We start from the raw sequence: 13,465 nt of genomic DNA, 5'->3' as shown, positions 1-13,465 counted from the left end.
CTAAAAAAATCACGAATATGTGAATTTCTGGTGGATTCTAAAGGTTTTAGAGGGTCAATAAAAATAAGAGATTTAGACCTGCCAGTTCTGACAATGTGCTCAAATAGTCTCCAGACAAGTTATCCTCCTCTCTAACTAATCAGTATTACTCTCTGGACTTGAAGTTCCAGGGAAGTTAAAATAAGTCTGTTTGCTTCAGAAGCACTACTCCTACATACTCTGCTATCCTACTTCAAGTTTATCTTAATGAAAGACAAAACACACCTGCCTTGCAGCCAGCATTGGCCTACGGGTCCATTTCTGCAAATGACAGCCCTGGTTTTATAAGCACAATGTGCTAAGACATTTATAGTGAGAGTAGGTTCCTCAAGAGAAGACTTACCTAATGCACAGGCAGGATGAAGCAATTGGTTGGAAAGCAGTGTGTAGAATCCTGGTTGAAGTGAGATGAGGAACTTTTATAGGGGTTTTAATTGTGTCCGTGTCTTAGCAGGAGATACCCGCCCTACGGGAAGGCCTGATTCATCCCAGGCCAAGCCCAGCCCCACCTTCCTCCTTGGATCATCTCAGTCATTAGTAGCCACTGATGGGAAGTTCTATTAACAAAGCTGGCCTGCCAGGTCTGGAGCTCTCTTCCTTCTCTTCTAGTCTCCCTCCCTTCTCCCCCCCCCCCTTCTCTGCAGGGATGAGGAACCTGCTTTTTGAGAAAGCTGAGCTGGATTCAGAAAGGCTCATTCTATGCAAAGGTCAGACTGGGGTTAAGATTCCTCAGCACATGATGTGATAAAAAAGGAATGAGAAGGATCTTCTAAACACCACCAAAATTACAGATCCAAATGAGGGTCATCTTCTAAGTGACTACTAGAAATTTATTTGAAAGCAAAGATGTCATTTCTTAAACATTTCAAGGATCCTTCTTTTGGATTTGTCACTGTTGGAAGTTGTTTTGCTTATTTTTCTGATATCAAAAGGAAATCTGTCTTTCAGCAACTTTTACCCACAGCTCCTGCTTCTGAGGTAAAGCAGAATAAGTCTATTATTCTCTTTCCCATGTCATAGCCCTTCAAATGATTGAAGACAGCTAGCATATAATAGCAGCCCTGCCCCTTTCCTCTCTGTGCTAAACATTGTCAGCTCTTTCAACCAATCTTTTGATATGAATTTCAGACTTTTCATCCTTTGACCTTCTTTGACATATCAACATCCTAAAGTGAAGTATATATAGTCATTAAAAATCAGTGCTATTCTGGTAAATGGTTAACAACCAGCTCTCTGAATAAAAAATCTAGACAATTAACAAAATAATACATCAAGTCCTGATTTGTAGCATTTGCCAGTTTCTGAGCTGTAGAACCTCATAAAAAATTCAACAGCCAATGTGGGCTGGCTCTAATACGTACCTGACTAAAACTCTAAAGAAAACAGACTTCTGTATGAATGCACTTCCTCATCTTATATTCACAGGGCTCAGTTTTTAAATCCAAGTATAAGACTTAACTAACTTGGATCTCATTAGATTTGAACGAATGATCTAGCTTGTGTAAATCCCCATTCAGCCATCTAGCATGTTAAACCTCCCTCTAACTTCGATTCCCCATTTTATTTATTGAATTTTAAAATTGGAAAGTTACCTGTAAATTAATCTAACTCATTTTACTAAGAGAAAGCTAAGACCCAATCATTTCCCCGAGATTATACATCTAAACAGTTACAAAGCTCAGGTGAGAACAGATTTCTTGATTCCAGGAAGATGGAAGATGGAGTAGTCCATGCAAGGAAACACTGGTAGGATGATACCTTGGACAGTGAATGGAAGGAAGTAAAGTGTAAGAAGACAGAAAAGATAGGCATGTTTCCTATTTATGAAGAGCCTATGTATGTATATGCACTATATACACATATATAAATACATCTACATATATATGCAGATGTGGAATGTGTACACATATGTGTAAATACGTGTAGGTGTGCACACTTTTGTAAACTTTCAATCATTTAACCAGCATATCCAATCAGGGCTGATCCCCTCTAATTTGTGAGATGAAGAGATTCAAGCCAACTAAAGCCTAGAATGCTCATATAACTAGCCAGGGTCACACAGTGAGAATATGGAGAAATGAGACTCAAATCCAGGTCCTGTAACTCCAATCTAATGTTCTTTCCTCACACCACAGCTTCTTCTGTCTTTTTGATATGATAAGTGAGTATAACAAAATATAATTGCATCAAGAGCAATCTCTTTGAACTGGAACCAATTGGAGCTGTTATTGGACAAGGAAGGAGTCCATTCCTCCAGTGTCATCCACTGACCATTGAAAGGAGTGATGGCAGCAATGATGCTAATGAAAAAAGAAAGATTAGTTCTCTTTTCCTAAGTACCTTTTTCTAAGACCCTGTCCACTACTACTCTTCACTGACCCATCTGAGCTCCTTCCACACTGAATCTAAGGTGGTAGTCCTCTCATTTCAAATTCTTTATACTCTCAATTCAATTGGATTCCACAAATATTTACCAATTATTTATTGTGAATGGAGCTCTGGATTAGGCAATGGAAGAAATACAAAATTTAGAGAAAGTATTCATCCTTATCTTCAGGAGTTTACACATTTGTAGAGAAGTATCATATGCTCACAATGACTTATGATAGAAAATAACAAGTAAATCCATAAGAGGGACACAGTGTATACACACAATGAATGATGAAAATCCATTTTCTCTAGGATCTCAGAAGCATTGCTCTGAATAAGTTTCTTTCACTGTTTGGGGAAAAAGTTCAGACTATTGTGTAGCAGACAGACTAACTTAGCATTTTTGAAGTCTATTCCCTTGGCAACTCTTCATTTTCTAAAGTACTATGAAGTTCTTTGGGAAACAATGGGTTGGTACTCTCTCATAGGGGGAGGATAAGAAAATGAAATGGTATTTTTTTTTCATGAAGCAATTAAGGTTCACTGACTTGCCCAGGGTCACATAGCTAGAAGTGTTAAGTGTCTGAGGCTGGATTTGAACTCCTTCTAACTTTAGGGCCAGTGCTTTATCCACTGTGCCATGTAGCTGTCCCAGGTTTTAACAGCTGTTGAATGATTATTTGTTAGACATCTGGTAAAGGAGATTCTTATTTAGAAATGATTTGGATCAGGTATTAGAAGTCTATTCCAACCCTCAAATTCAGCTGGAAGTTCAGTGGAAAGAAATGGACCTGGAATCAGGTAGGCTTGAGTTCAACTATGACTTCAAACACTTATTAGTTATGTAATTCTGGTTGAATCATGTAAATCTCTGGATTTGTCCCCCATTTTTCTCAATTATAAATTGGGAAGAATAATAATAGTACCTACCTGGCAGAGGTTTTATGAGGATCAAATGAGATAATATTTGTAAAAATGACCTCACATGAACAAAACAAACTGGAGTTCTGTCTGTTCATAGTACTGTTCACAGTAACAGCAAAATTGTTCAGTGATCAACTCTGCAAGACGTGGTTCTTCTTAGCAGTTCAATGATCAAGGCAATCCCAATAAACTTTGGAAAGAAAATGCCATCTATATCTAGAGAGACAGCTATGGAGAATGAATGTAAATCAACGCATGCATGCTATGTTCACTTTTTTCCTTTTTCTTCTGTTTTTTTTTTCTCTCCTACTTTTTCCCTTTTATTCTGATTTTTCTCTCCCAACATGTTTCAAAAAGAAATGTGTATTTTTTTTTAAAAATGAGTGTACATGTATAACCAGAGAAATAAAGAAAGCAATAACAAATGATAACACAGTTTTATAAGGAACTGAGCCAGAATTATAAAAATAAAAGCCATCCTCAAATCGATAAATGGGCAAAGGCTATAATGAGGCAGTTTTCAAAGTTCAAAGCTATCACTAGTTACATAAAAATATTTATTGTTTAGAAAAATTCAAACTAAAACAATTCTGAGGAACTCATACCTATCAGATTAGTTGGGTATTGGCCCAACAATTCTGAAGAACAATTTGGAACTATGCCCCAAAGGCTACAAATTATGCATACCCTTTGATCCAGCAATACCCCTATTAGGCATGTGTCTCAAAGAGATTAAAGAAAAGGGGAGGAAGACCCATCTGTACAAACATTTATAACAGCTCTTTTTTGTGATAGCAAAGAATTAGAAAGATGGGTTGTCCATGAATTGGGGAATGGATGAATGAGTTGTGGTATTTTATTGTGCTGGAATACTCTTCTACTATGACAAATAATAAGGAGAGTAGTTTCAGAAAAAATCTTGGAAAACTTATATGAATTAATGCAGAATAAAATGGGCAGAGCGAGGAGATCATTGTCCATAATACCAGCAATACTGTAACAATGGTCAACTCTGAAAGAAAGGTACTCTGATCCATGGCAATTCCAAAGGACCCTTGATGAAAAATGCTATTCAGCTCCAGAGAGAGAACTCGTGAATTCTGAGTCCAGACTGAAGGACACTTTTGTAACTTTCTTTATACTTTTTGCTTTGTATTATTTTATTTTTGGCAACATGGCTAATAGGGAAATTATATCTTGCATGTTTTCACATGTAGAGTTGATTTCACATTGCCATCTCAATAGGTAAAGGAGAGGTAGGAGAGAGAGAGAATTGAGAACTCCAAATAAAAATAAAAAGAATGTGAAAAATAAGTACATTTTAAAATAAAGACTTAGCACAGTGCCAGATTTTATCAAATGCTGTATAAAGTTCATTTCCTTATTTTCCCTTCCCAAAGGATATAAGAAAGGCCATAGGATGAGCCACTAAGTCCTTGGGAGAATGAAAAGTGTCCAAATATATAAGTAGCCTTATATACATATAGCTCAGTCCAATCTGTGTTTATTTCCAGGACCAAGCCATCAATCTAAAAATAAATATTAAGTGCTTACTGTATTCTAAGCACTTCATTAGGCCCTGGAAATACCAAGATATAAAAATGACACCAGAAAAAGTCCAGAGAATTTATAAGATCATAGATTTGAAAGGGTCTTCAATGATCATCCAGTTGAATCCCTTCACTTTACAAATGAGCAAGTTGAGACCACTAAGAGATTTATTGAGTTTTATTCAGTCAAGGAAGTGACATAGCTGAGATTAAAACCCAAGATCCCCTGATTTTAAATCCAATATTCCTTCTACCATTCCAAACAAATAGTTGAAAAAATCCCATTAGGAGTCATAATCTGTCAAGCAAGGTGCCTTGTAAGTCCCAACACCTTGGTGTATGAAGTTTAAAGTCCCAAGATCTGCCATCTACATCTTAAGAGAAGGTACTCAGTTACACAGCTTGGAAGTAGAGGAGAGATGTCTGAGAATTATTAATGGAGAACAAGAATCTTGGATTCAGCTTGATAGACCCTCTGTCTGGCAGCTCTCCTCTTAGCTCCCACTGAGCTTTCATTCCTGTCTTATTCAAGGTGTCAAGTCAATTAGGCAGGCTTCTGACCCAAGCTGGCTCAGCCTTTGCACACTGGCCTCATGAGAATAGACAAGAATTCAGCCCTCAGAGCAGCTGGCTCCTCAAGATGATGTTACCACCCCAGGGTGGGGCAGAGTATCACAGGGAGGCAAGGATCCTGGCATAGGTAAAATGACTAACTGATTTTGTTCAAGAAGAGTTGCTTACATTCTCATCTCCCATCCAAGTAGACCAGGAAAATACTAGAGCTCAGGTCAGAAAATTTTCATACTTTAAAAAGCATGGAAATAACCCCAGTACAGTGGCAAATACTTGGTTTAGGAATGTTAAAAATGTTAAGAATTTCCTTCTTACTATCAACCTCATACAGTCAATTATACTGGTAATTTCCCTAATACTGAATTAGTCTTGCATTCCTGGTATATAAATCCCACCAGGTCAGAGTGTATGATCTTTGTGATGTATTGTAGCACTCTCCTTGCTATTTCATTAAAATTTTTTGCATTGATATTCATTAAGGAAAAAATATCAGCTTCATACCTTTACTCAGTATCAGTTCAATTCAGCCAGCATTTATAAAGCAGCTCCTATGTATGAGGTATCTAGATAAAAGGAAGACAGGAAATATCAGAAGCAACTAAGTGGCACAGTGGATAGAGTGCCAGGCTTGAAGTCAAAAAGACTCATTTTCCTGAATTGAAATACAGCCTCAGAAGCTTTGTGACCCTGGGGAAGTCACTTAATCATGTTTGCTTCAGTTTTCACATCTGTAAAATGAGCTGGAGAAAGAAATGGCAAACTACTCCTGTATCTTTGCCAAGAAAACCCCAAGTGAGTCACAGAGAGTAAGACAGGAATGAAACGATGCAACAACGATTTCTTCTTTAGTGAGGAGAAATCCTTCCATCTAATGGCAAATCCTCCTATGTTCAGATGATCAAAGAATCAGAAATCTAGATCCAGCAGGGAATCTAGCCCATAGAAGCTCTAGTGCAACTCTCATTTTGCAATTGAGGAAGCTGAGAGCAAGGATAATAACCACCAGTAAGGAATTTGAACCGATGTTCCCTGACTACTAAACTCTTTCTATTGTACCACTCCTGGGAAGTTTCCTGAAGCAACTTGAGTCATTTGCCCAGGGTCACGTACCTGGTAAATGTGGTAAAGGCCACCTTGGCCTTCTTTACGTCAAACCCAGAACAATCTTCCCCACAGCATGGTTGCTCTAGATATAGGTGTTATACACACCAGAATAAAAATAAATAATTCCTTGCCATCAAGGAGTTTTCATGATGTTGGAAAATACATGTGTACAAAAGGATTAATGTAATGTAGTTTGAGAGAGAACTAATGACTGTAGAGATATGAAATGACTTTACTGAAAAGGCTGGACTTGAGCTGAGTTTTGACAGAAGATGAGGATTTAGAGACACTAATAGTTATGTGTGGCTACCCGAAAATCTAAGAGGCACCAATGCATCATTCTTTTTTTCTGTCCTTGCTGGGGAAGACTGGAGTGAAAAGTCTACACACACACACACACACACACACATATATATATATTATCCCTAGACTTTTCACTCCAGTCTTGCCCACCACACACACACACACACACACACACACACACACACACATATATATATATATATATGTATATATATATATACATATATATGTATCTCTAGAGATTAGCATAGTGTCTAGCGTATTATAAGTGTTGAGTAAATGTTTATTGGCTATTGATAACTAGAACCCTCTGGAACTCTGGAAGCTTGACTTTAGCCCTGGAAATGTCATGAGGGATTAGGCGGGCAAGGATGACAGAGCATTTGACACATTACTACTATTACTTAGTGATCATTAATTAAGCCATCAGAGCTTAATCCTTAGCCTGACAGACTGCATCATACCACTATTATTTTATATCCCATCCTAGGGAGTCTAACTTGTTAACAACTTCATTAAAATTCTTGAGACACTTCATCAGGTGTAAGTAGACAAGTAGTCTGATTCTTACTAGTAGCTGAGACAATGCTTCTCCTCCTCAAGTCTGATTTCCCTGGCTTCTTTTATGTCCCAACTAAAATACTCCTTTTACAGGAAGCCTTTCCCAACTCCTCCTTAATTTAAGTATCTTCCCCTGTTTTTGTATTCCCAGCACTCAGCATAGCATCTGGCACATTGTAGGGGCTTAATAAATGTTTATTGATTAATCAAATAATTCAATAGGTAAAATTCATACTTTAAAAAGTGCATTCCAATGGAAAACCTATAGAGAACATGAAACTAGAGCAGGACCAAAACAAACAAAAAACTAAACAGAAACCATACATTCAATTAACAAAAAGAGAAGCAGTTGAGCCAGACTAATAATAAGACAGCTTCCTGCACATTACTGAATATAAGCATTGTATTACAAAAAGGGAAAAACTCAGAGTCCATGTAGTAATAGAGAGGAGACAAAAGAAGTTTAAACTAAGAGGGGAAAAAACTTAGAAAAATGGCAAGCAGTCCCAAAACTGTGTCCCTTTAGGAAGATTTTGAGTTATAGAATTAAAATGACTTCAGAGACTAGAAGTATATTTTTCTTCTTTTCTTCCACAAATGAAACCACATCAGAGCAGGTTATGCAATTCTACCAAATATGTACATTGTATACAAATATCTACAAATATGTTATGCATACTCTATTTTAATTTCTAATTCTTAAGAAATTTATAAAGTCTTCTGTAACAAATTATAAATCATTAAAATGAGAAAAATTACCCAGTTCCCCTTTTCTTGAGTAAGTCTCCCTCTGAAAAATGTAACAAGTCCACTGTAGATGGATCATATCACAATCATGAAATGTCTAAGTTCACCTTTTGCTAATTAAAATAATATGTATCTGAAATTTTATTTCAACTTGAATCAGAATAATCGACCAGGAAAAAAATTTTGTTCCTTTATGTAAACTCAGGGCAGATCATAGGATTTTAAATTGTTTTGTATTAGTTTCCTCAATTTTTAAAACAAAATGGAATATTAAATAAATTATCTCCATGGTACTCTGACCTTCAATTCTTTCTTTTTATGACTTTGTGAACTGTTTTCTTCTTTACTGCCGACCACCTTGTATTGATGGCTCTGTCTAACAATACTTTTACCAGATAAAGAATACATAAAATGGAATAACGGAAAAAAATGTTTATTGATTGATAGCTGTCAGTGCCAAGATTCAAGGCACAAAACTGGAAGAAGGACTTTCTGCTCATGGCGGCAGTGGTCAGAGGCTGGCTCGGGAGCTTGTAGCCCGGGGTGTAGGATCTGGTGCATCTCTCTGTCCCCTCATTCCCGGACCCGCCTCTTCTCTGTCCTGTCACAGCTGGCCCCATTTAGTGGGGGTGGCAGAGTGAGTCCTGGAGCCGTATCCAATCACAGCGGTGGCCTTGTCAGCTAAGGTGAGGGTGCAGCTGGTTGAGCTGGAGCTGAAGCTGTTATGGAAGATTCCCACAAAAATGTCAGTTCAGCATGACTCTTTCCAACAAAGATATGAAGCCAGTTCCAGTGGTCTTGTGGTGAAGAGAGCCATCTACAACCCAGAGAGAAGACTTAGGAACTGAGTGTGGACCACAACATAGAATTCTCACTCTTTTTGTTGTTCCTTGCATTTTGTTTTCTTACTCATTTTCTTTCTTTTTTTTGATCTGATTTCTCTTGTGCAAGAAGAGAATTGTATAAATATGTTTACACATATTGGATTTAACATATTTTAACATGTATAACATATATTGGATTGCTTGTCATCTAGGGGAGGGAGTTGGGGGAAGGAGGAGAAAATCTGAAACACAAGGCTTTAAAAGGGTCAATGCTGTCAAATTATCCATGCATATGTTTTGAAAATAAAAAAAACTTTAAAAAAAAGTCAGTTCAGTGACAGCACTGCAACCAGGCAGAACAGTACAGGACACTCATATCTCTCACATTGCTCAACACATGTCACTGAGAGGAGCTGCACCAATGACAGTTGTACATCTTTTTGGAGAATGAGTACAGAATCAAGTGGTCATCCAGACTCAGTCAACTTCAATAATCTACCTCCCACTCCCGCAAGTATAGACAGTGGAATATAGTCAGATAGTGAGGATTCTCAGGATTCATCCGATAGCATAGGCTCTTCCCAGAAAACTTGGGGTATTCTGGCACAGTGTCCATTTTATTAAAAAAAATCTTGAACCATCTTTCTTCAGAAGACACCAGAAATAGTAAAGGTGATGGAGAAAACAGTGGAGTTTCAACAGTCACATCTATGTCTGTCCCCACTCCTATCTACCAGACCAGCACTAAACAGTACATTGCTATTGTCCCAAATGGAATATTACAGCTGGCTAATCCAAGCACAGATGCAGTACAGGGGCTGTAGGCATTAACAATGACAAATGCAGGCAATACTCAACAAGGAACAACAATTCTTCAATATGCACAGACATCTGATGGACAGCAGATATTTGTTCCTAACAGCCAAGTGGTTGTACAAACTGTATCAGGAAATATGCAGACTTATCAAATTTGTGCCACACCAGCAAATAAACACTAACCTTTCACAGACAATAATGATGACATCTCCAGTCACTCTAACATCTTAGACAACCAAAACAGATGATCATAGTTAAAAAGAAAAGTAAGATCGATGAAAAATAGAGAAGCTGCTCAAGAATGCTGTAGAAAGAAAAACGAATATGTTAAGTGTCTGGAAAATCCAATTGCAGTTTTGAAAAATCAAAATAAAACTTTAATAGAATTAAAAACGTTAAAAGATCTCTATTCCCATAAAAATGTCTAAGAAAAGATAAACAAAGTTTATGGATTTACCAAAAAATTAATTGATTTTTTTAATGGAATTTTAAAAACTAAAAGATTAAAATGAAACTTTTAAAACTGGGAGTTGCAGAATAAAAACTAAAGATTTTATTTTATTTACAAGATGCTGGTGATAATACCTAATGAAAAGAAGAGGATTTTAAGCAAGCTCCTTGCACAACTAGAACCTCTATTGGAATTAACAGTTGTACCAGAATGTGAATTTCGACTATTTGAATTTCCCAGAAAATAGTCATGAACAGAGTTTGCAACTGAGACAATTCGTTGATGGAAGTTTTATGGAGGGTGGGGAGTTTAACCAACATTCTATTTGTTATAGATTTTCATTACTTATTCGGTTCTGAAATGTGACCTTTTCTGTTGTGTATTTAAATATTTTTGTCAGCCACTATTCTAAAATGCAAATTTAAAAGAAAACCTAATGCTTTGTAAAATGTATAAATTATGTGGATTTTGCTCAATTATCAAGTCTTTAAAATTATCTTTTAAGAAATGTTTGTTTTACAAGAGATTTGGGGGGGGAGAATAACAATCATTTTTCAAGTTTTGTCTTTCAAAATGTCCAAGGCATGTGAACTGAAAATGAAATTTTCAAAAAAGTATTCCAACCATTTTATGGAAACATTTTAGTAAACAAAACAGAATAATATAAATTTTGAGTTTTGAAAAGTTTTGAGAGTTTGAAAAAGAGTAGTGATTTTGCTTTTGGGGGGGGTGTGTGCTAAGTTTCTCTAAATGGATCATGATAAATCATGAACTGATTCTATATCCATTGCTTATTTTACTATGCTTTAATATAAAGAAATGTCTACAAGCCCCTAAAATTATTTTAGAGGATTTAAAAAAATCAGCTCAAGATATATACCAAAATATTTTTCCCCAAGAGGATTTTTTCTAATCAAAATCTAATGTAGGGCATATCAGTTTTAAAATAATGCAATTTTAAAACAACTATTCATGTAGAAAATATTTTGTGAAGTAATAAATAGTATCTTTGTAAGAAAAAAATGGAAAAGGAATAAATTTCAGGTAAATCATAATCCCCCCCACTTGAGACTTCCAAGTCCAATAGCCTGAACTTCTATAGATTTTATTTATTCATCAAACATTTATTAAGCCCTTCTTGTGTTTAGAGCACTACCCTATTATTAGGAGAAATACAAAGTTTAGGTAAGCTGTTGCCCCTGATCTTAGAGTCAAAGTTGAATGGGACTCTGGGAAAGAAGTTTCCATCTTCCACCTGTCTACTGGAGGAACACAACAAAAACTAAGAAGGATAACAGTCAGTCTTTGTGATAGCAAACTTCTGATCTTGCTCCCTTGGGCAATATCAACTTTGCTTTAGCTGTGTTGAGTCTGAAAAATGTTCCCTCTTAGCCAGGATTTTTGAAGAAAATAAAGTATAGAAAGTAGTACTCTATATGTGGAAATTATCATTATTGTTTTTTTTAAATAACTTTTTATTGGTAGAACTCATGCCAGGATAATTTTTTACAACATTATCCCTTGCATTCACTTCTGTTCTGATTTTTCCCCTCCCTCCCTCCACCCCCTCCCCCAGATGGCAAGCAATTTTTTACATGTTGAATAGGTTACAGTATATCCTGGATACAATATACATGTGCAGAACCAAACAGTTTTCTTGTTGTACAGGGAGAATTGAATTCAGAAGGTATAAATAATCTGGGAAGAAAAACAAAAATGCAAGCAGTTTATATTCATCTCCCAGTGTTCTTTCTTTGGGTGTAGCTGCTTCTGCCCATCTTTGATCAATTGAAACTGAATTAGCTCTCTTTATCGAAGAGATCCACTTCCATCAGAATACATCCTCAAACAGTATCATTGTTGAGGTATATAATGATCTTTTGGTTCTGCTCATTTCACTTAGCATCAGTTCATGTAAGTCTCGCCAGTCCTCTCTGTATTCATCCTGCTGATCATTCCTTAGAGAACAATAATATTCCATAACATTCATATACCACAATTCATATACCATTCTCCAATCGATGGGCATCCATTCATTTTCCAGCTTCTAGCCACTACAAATAGGGCTGCCACAAACATTTTGGCACATACAGGTCCCTTTCCCTTCTTTAGTATCTCTTTAGGGTATAAGCCCAGTAGAAACACTGCTGGATCAAAGGGTATGCACAGTTTGATAACTTTTTGAGCATAGTTCCAAGTTGCTCTCCAGAATGGCTGGATGTGTTCACAATTCCACCAACAATGTATCAGTGTCCCTGTTTTCCCACATCCCTCCAATATTCCACATTATCTTTCCCTGTCACTCTAGCCAATCTGACAGGTGTGTAGTGAAATTACCATTATTGTTATTATTTTTCACTCTTCCCTTCCGAAAGTGCCACTCCTAAGTATCTATCATAGGCTTAATTTCAAGACCTAATAGGGCGAATAGAGAAGTCTCAGTGACTGATGTGAAATAGTAGATACTGACCTTTACCCAATCCTGAAGGTCCCAACCTCCAAGGGAATTGCTCCTCTAGGCTGAGACCTGGAACCTATTGGCTTTCTTATGTTGTTTAAGATTGTGAACTTGATGGTACTACTTGTTTGCCCTTCATGTGATCATTTTTCTCAAGCATCTCTTTGTCACCATTTCTGTCTCTATGTTTCAATACCCTTAGAAGTCATATTTCAGGGATCCAGCAAACATTAATGATATTGTCTAAAGATCAGAAGAACCCAATGTGTGTGTGAAGGTGAAGGCCAAGGACATTGTATAAGGAGTGGCCTTGTGGCTATGAAATACAGTCCTTATTTAGCTAGACGATCTAAGCTAAAGTTTAGCATGTTATAAATGAGTGGAAATAGATGGATGAAAAGCCTAGACTAGTTTGGACCAGAGATTAGCAGCAAGAAAGCCAAGGTTGTGTTGGCAGCATTCTGAGTAGTCTAATTGAACTGGAGTGTATTATATTTGTAAGATAATTATAGAAACTTGAATATATAATTGTGAAAAAGTAAAAAAGTAGGATTTGGTTTATACATTTTTTAGACACAGCCATGCAATGAACTCCAAGTTATTTGTGTGGCCGGATTTACCCGAGGCAGATGTTTAATCTTAGCCTGCCACTTCCCTCCTTTGTCCAATATGGCAAATTTCATTTCCTGTCTTCCCATCTCATCAGTGTTGAGGAAAAACAAGTTAATTTTGATATCTACCAAGT

The 13,465-nt window shown here is 36.7% G+C and overlaps 1 pseudogene; it reads left to right on the top strand.

The window, feature by feature from the left end:
- The first annotated feature begins 8,895 nt into the window (after nucleotides 1-8,895).
- On the top strand, nucleotides 8,896-10,239 carry LOC127562148 (cyclic AMP-dependent transcription factor ATF-1-like; annotated as a pseudogene).
- The last annotated feature ends 3,226 nt before the right edge of the window (nucleotides 10,240-13,465 follow it).

This window comes from Antechinus flavipes, chromosome 4 (genome assembly GCF_016432865.1).
Source record: "Antechinus flavipes isolate AdamAnt ecotype Samford, QLD, Australia chromosome 4, AdamAnt_v2, whole genome shotgun sequence".
NCBI lineage: Eukaryota > Metazoa > Chordata > Mammalia > Dasyuromorphia > Dasyuridae > Antechinus > Antechinus flavipes.
The sequence above is the reverse complement of the archived record's forward strand: the minus strand, read 5'-3'. Positions and strand labels throughout refer to the sequence as shown.